The sequence below is a fragment of the Rhagoletis pomonella genome, unplaced genomic scaffold (genome assembly GCF_013731165.1).
Source record: "Rhagoletis pomonella isolate Grant_MI unplaced genomic scaffold, Rhpom_1.0 Rhpom_scaffold_00006, whole genome shotgun sequence".
Classification (NCBI taxonomy): Eukaryota; Metazoa; Arthropoda; class Insecta; order Diptera; family Tephritidae; genus Rhagoletis; species Rhagoletis pomonella.
Window position 1 is genome coordinate 4,073,077 of NW_023458560.1, and position 6,104 is coordinate 4,079,180.

General features: G+C 35.7%; 1 protein-coding gene across 4 annotated transcripts in view; it reads right to left on the bottom strand.

Moving 5' to 3' along the window:
• The window catches only part of LOC118740313 (embryonic polarity protein dorsal), a 139,468-nt gene that overhangs the window by 81,658 nt on the left and 51,706 nt on the right, over positions 1-6,104 (bottom strand). The window lies entirely within an intron of this gene.

Genomic DNA, 6,104 nt, shown 5'->3' on the forward strand with positions numbered 1-6,104 from the left:
AAAAAAATGGGTATTGTTTTCGTGTTAAACGACTCAAAGATTGCTAATAAAATAATCTTTTAAAGATGTTCACTTTTCGTATAAGCATTGTAATTATTTATAATAATACTTTTATAAATATTCATTTAAAAAAGATTAATACCGATGAAGAAAACGTGATTGATATTTGAAGTTAAAATGGATTAAGAATTCAGAATTATAAATATACATATACTGTTTAGTTATTTTATACTATGTAGGTATATTTTTGAAAAATTGTCCTGCATTTTCAATCCATACTTATGGTCACCGTATATAAAATAGCTATTATTCTGATCTTTTTGTTTACTGGATATCTTATTTTAAGTATAAGAACCAGAAAAAATAAATGTATTTAATGCTGTCAAACGCCGTTTGCTTGATTAAAAGAAATGGGAGGAAACAATCCGTTTTGGTAGGCTTTTGAACCTGGTCTTGTTAGTAATTTTACGCGCTCCTTTTCCACTTTGTCTAACTGAGAACGCGACAAAAATGTGCTGAACACTCTTTGTTTGAATCAAATTGATTTTGATTTTCTGTCCGAACGAATTGATGATTCGGGTTGCCGCGTTCTGCTTTATATGCGTTTGTGGCAAATTGCAGGTGTTATTTGCCTTCAAAATCGTATGTAGGCAACAATATCATCAGCTGTTTGCTTCAGAACAAAATAAAATGTGCCGAACTAAAGAGTGAACCGTACTTCAGCCGCTCTCCGGAAATAATATTTTGAGAGCAAATAAAAAGTTGTCCGGACACGAACGTTGAACCCCCTTTATTGAGCTCAGTGGATGAAGGTACCGATAGAAGAATGAAATAGTATATCCCAGTGAGAAAAGTAGTAATGCATTACATGCGTGATAAATAATGTAATGTATTTCTTATGAGTTTTAGATTCTATTACTGTTTAATATGTAGTCAGTAGAGCCCCGATTTCTATGCATTTACATATTTTTTTGGTAAGTCATAGAAACTTAAAGATTAACAATTGTTGCGAATCAAGAGTTCTGTGTTAAGATGACATCGATTTGTTAGTGCATACTCCTAAATATTTTGCCTTAAATGCAAGTTATCTTACCTGTAATACCAATACCGATCAATGGCGCACCCTTTACTCACGTTGCCAGGCATGTGACCATATTGTTGCACTTAATAACTTTGCTGACGCGGCACACGCGCAACCACCGATCAGGTCAAGTATCGGAATTATTGAAATCATGGGAATTGCAATATAAGCAATTCCTGTCTGCACGCGCAAGCCCCAACTTGCGAAATGTGGGAACTGCAACCTTAGCATAAGTAGTTAGGAGTAAGAGGTTAGCCAGTAAGTCAATTCATATGTTTTAGGCAGTTAATTTTGGGACGTGCAAGTGACACGTAATAAATTGTGATAAGTTCAACTCGCGTTGTCCGTCTTTTAATTACAGTTTGAATAGTATCGGCGAACAGTGGGTTCGCCGCACCTTTAATTTTTTATATCTCTCGCGACACGAGAGATTAACTTGCATATATAGGTATATTTTGTCAAAAAAGTATATTTAATTGCATTTTTATTAAACGCCGTTTGTCAAGAATGGACTCACCTCTCTGAAGTTGACAGGATAACTTTTTCCCAAAGTAAAAATTCCTATCGGAAAAGAATAATTTTGCCGCGGACATATTTTAAAAAATATCGCGTGCTTTGCTCATTTCCGTGGAGGTTAGCAGGACAACTTCTGAAAACCAATTAAGGAAACCAGCTAAACCCACACTAACTATTCGATAATTTGCCGTAAATTATCCGTTCTTTATCCGTGGGACCAAAAATTTTGTCGCAGACATATTTTTTTTTTCTTCGGCTATGCTGAAGGCTTCATACCTTTCATGAACATCTGAAAATTTTATTTTAACAGATTACTGCTTTTGAAAAAATTTATATATTCACAGCATACATCGATAGAGGAGTTACATATGGGAGGTTCCATGGGAAAGTGGACATCAGTGCAAAAATTATTTTCTTTATAAAACTAGCAAACGTATGGATAAGACATTTGCAAAAATCTTGAATGAACCAAAAAATAACAAATTAAAGCTTTAAATGCATTTTTATTACCTTTTTTCTACGTTTCGAAATCAAGTTCTAAGTAAATTTTTTGATTGAGTTTAAAGTAGTTTGTGTTGAATGTACTGTCAAATAATTTGCGATTCATAATTCAAGTGTTTGGTAAGAAAAATATATAGTAGAACTCATCTGCTTTTAAAAAAATTGTGTTATATATTAAATTGTGTGACTGCTTTATCTATATTAAGAGTTATTATAAAGCAGTATTGGTCTTGTCCCACCCGTGAAAAAAAGACCAAAAGTTGTTTATTTAATTAAAGAAGTTGAAGTTGTGTTTCGTGTTTGTTACATAATGTTAGAAATTCATTGCAAATATTTACCACAATTGCATTGTCGTTTCTACGTAGTTAGATAAGAATAATTCAACAGAGAAGCATGTCACACCCGTGACAGCTATGTGTGGGACAGTTGTCAGAGGCAGGTGTACAGGGCTGATAAGCTTTATTTGTTTGTTGAGGTGAACGCAGGGAAGAGGGGGGATGCGCGGACTCGTCCATTATCTATATACCGTTGTGGTCAGCTGATTAAGTTAAGTAACATATTGACCAGTTTTGGTTTCTTATTTTGTTAATCTAATGTTTATAGTTTTTTTTTTTATAAAAGTCTAGCACATTACCTAACCAGAACCACATAAATCTACATTTCAAACTTCTTACAAAAATTATAAAAATTCAACAAACTTTAACAATTACAGCCAAAAATTTTAAACTTTTTGCTCAGAATTTTTAGGTATGCAGTTTTGTAGTCCATTAAATTTAAGTAAGTAAAAGTGAAAATATCAAGCCACAGAAAATGGCATTCATTTTAAATAATTTTTTTGGCTGAAAAAAAAAAATCGTATCTAAACAATCAGAGGTATGGAAGATATACCTTATATAGCACCAATCAAAGTGATTTTCACTGCTAAATATGTGATCGGTATGTAACACAATTTATTGGGTTTAGCTTCCTACATAAAGGAGATATATCGCAAAAACTGGTATCTGAACAATCAGTGGTATAGGAGGTAAATCTTATACAGCATAGATTTTGACGATTTTTTCAGTATTATTATTTATGAACTAGCTTACGAAATTTATCGGTTTTAGCTGTCCAAATAAAGGATTTTACAGTAAAACCCCATATCTGAACAATCAGTTGTATGGAGGTAATAAATAGGTTATAGTGACCCGATCTTTGTTAATTTTACCGTAAGCTTTCTGTTGATATTGGGTGAAAATAGTGCGAAATTTAATGTTTCTCGCTGCATAAAAGGAGAAGTTATAACAAAAAATCTCATATCACAACAATCAGTTGTACAGGAGCTATAAGTTATAGTGACCCGATCTTTGTAATTTTCACTTTTTACTTTTTTAAGTGCAATTATTGCAAAATTTCATGTTCCTAGCTGCATAAATAGAGGAGTCATAACAGAAAATCTCACATCTGAACAACCAGTTGTATGGGGGCTACAGGTTATAGTGACCCGATCTTTGTTATTTTCACTGTAAATCTTCTGTTGATAATGAGTGAAAACAGCGCGAAATTTCATGTTCCTAGCCTTATAAATGGAGGAGTTGTAACGAAAAATCTCATATCTGAACAATTAGTTGTATGGGAGCTATATGTTATAGTTACCTGATCTTTGTAATTTTCACTGTAAGTTTTTGGTTGATAATTATTGAAAACAGTGCAAAATTTCATGTTCCTAGCTATATAAATGGAGAAGGTGCATATGTACCGTGACCATATTAACCAACGTAAAATAAAGGACATCTTTTTCAAAATGATTTGGAAATACGTACATATAACTTGTATGATAAAAGTACCTTGCCCATATCGTAATTTAAGTCAAATATTTACCAGTTAATTATATTATTTAATTGTATAAGTTCCCCTGCTGTAGCGAAAAATGAAGCCAAATCCTTTTCAAGGACTTCACCATCCTGTGCTACCAAAATGCATTTACCATAATTCATACTGCACGACGAAGCCAGCGCACAGTGGTTCAAAATTGGAACTCAATGTTCATAATCCACTCGAGCCTTCATTTTTCAACCATTTTTTATTAAAAACCAAAAAAATATATTTATTTTGGTGAACATTTTTTTATAAAATTTCAAAATTTTTTTGTGTATTTTTTTGTTTTAGGAGAACCATACAAATGTATTCAGCTAACTTTTGTTATGTAACATTTATTAACTGGAACAGGAGAATACATTTTCTTCAAAACTACTACTTTTTGTGCATATTGCACTAAAAAATTTAATATAATCAAATTAAAATTCAGAAAGCAGGCTCAACTGGTCTCTTGCAAATATTGTAAGCTTTCATAAAAAATAACAATTAACCAAATTAAGCGAAAAATGAAGTGAATGAACGCCAGTTTTGAACCACTGTACACTGTTCTCTGGAACTGGAAACTCGGCGTGCAACACGATCCTGGGCACAACTTGATTTATAGATTGTACAAAGATTACCGATTAAATAGAAACCCTTAAGTGGGGTGCGAAACGAACTGGCGAAAGTTTTCAGTATATTTTATAAGGGAAATTTTTATTTTTCATATTCTGCGTTTAAAAATTTACCCCTGAAAAATGCAGAGCCGATTTAAAGGACAGTTTAAGAAATAAAGGACAAAAGGCGTCCTTTATTTTGAAAAAAATTATAAAGGACAGGGGGTTAAAATAAAGGACTCTCCTTTAAAATAAAGGACGGATGGTCACCGTATGCATATGCGATAATCGAAACAATTTTCGCTATACATATACATTTTTGGGGCACATATCAAGAATATTTTTAATATTTTGTAGTCGTTTTAATGATCATATAATTAAGTTTTTTGTGCATATTTTTGTCTTCCCTAGCAATGGGACACCAAAACGTCAGTTTGGGCGATATACCCTATGTTCTACAATTACGTCTCTGACAGCCTTGTTGTCGCCTCTGGCGATAACCAATTAACGATGAGGGTTAAGTTAAGTTGACTTTCATTCTTTTGGTCAAAAGGGCGATGGTGGTCTTTAGTGGTTTTACTAACATACCCTTTTCATAGAACCATTTCTCAGTCAGTTTTAAGCCTTTATCGCGGCCCAGTATCTTGCCATGGGAGGATGGTTCCGTGCGCAGAAGTGCCATTGACTGCCATTCACATGGGAGTGGCCAGAAGCGATTCTTGTGCGCACGATTCAAATCGCAGCTCACAACGTCCGGATATTTATATTCACGTATCCACTGGGTAGCAACCAAACACCCGTTTGGGAGCGAGCTAAAGTGAGAAGGCGTAAAACTTCGCGTGCGCTGGGTTTGGGTCCCGCCACGTTAAAACCCCGCCCAATGAAAAAATCTAAAAAGCCTCGGATAGACCCCCTTTTTCTGATGACGTCCACGGCAAACGTATAAAGGACTATGATTTAAGGGTATGCACCTGGAATATCCGGACCCTTAATGGGGAAGGTGCCTCTGCCTGGCTGGTTGATGCCCTCGGGAAGACAAAGGCTGACATCATCGCCATACAAGAAATGCGATGGATGGGGCAAGGAAAAGTAAGCTTGAAGCCTTGCGACGTCTACTACAGTTGCCACGCAAAGGAGCGCAAATTCGGTGTTGGATTCGTGGTAGGAGAGACTCCGTAGCCGAGTACTGGCGTTCACCCCGGTGGACGAACATCTAGCCATAATCCGCATCAAAGCTAGATTCTTCAACATCTCGCTCATCTGCGCCCATGCCCCGACGGAAGAGAAGGATTAGGCGTCCAAGGATCTCTTCTATGAGCGCTTGGAACGTACATATGAGCGCTGCCCCCGACGGGATCTCAAAATCGTGCTTGGCGATTTTAATGCCAAGGTGGGCAAGGAAGGGATCTTTGGCGCCACTGTCGGAAAATTCAGCCTCCACGACGAAACGTCCGATAACGGACTGAGGCTGATCGACCTCGCCGGAACCCGAAACATGGTAATATGTAGTACTAAGTTCCAGCATAAGAACATCCACCAAGCTACATGGCTGT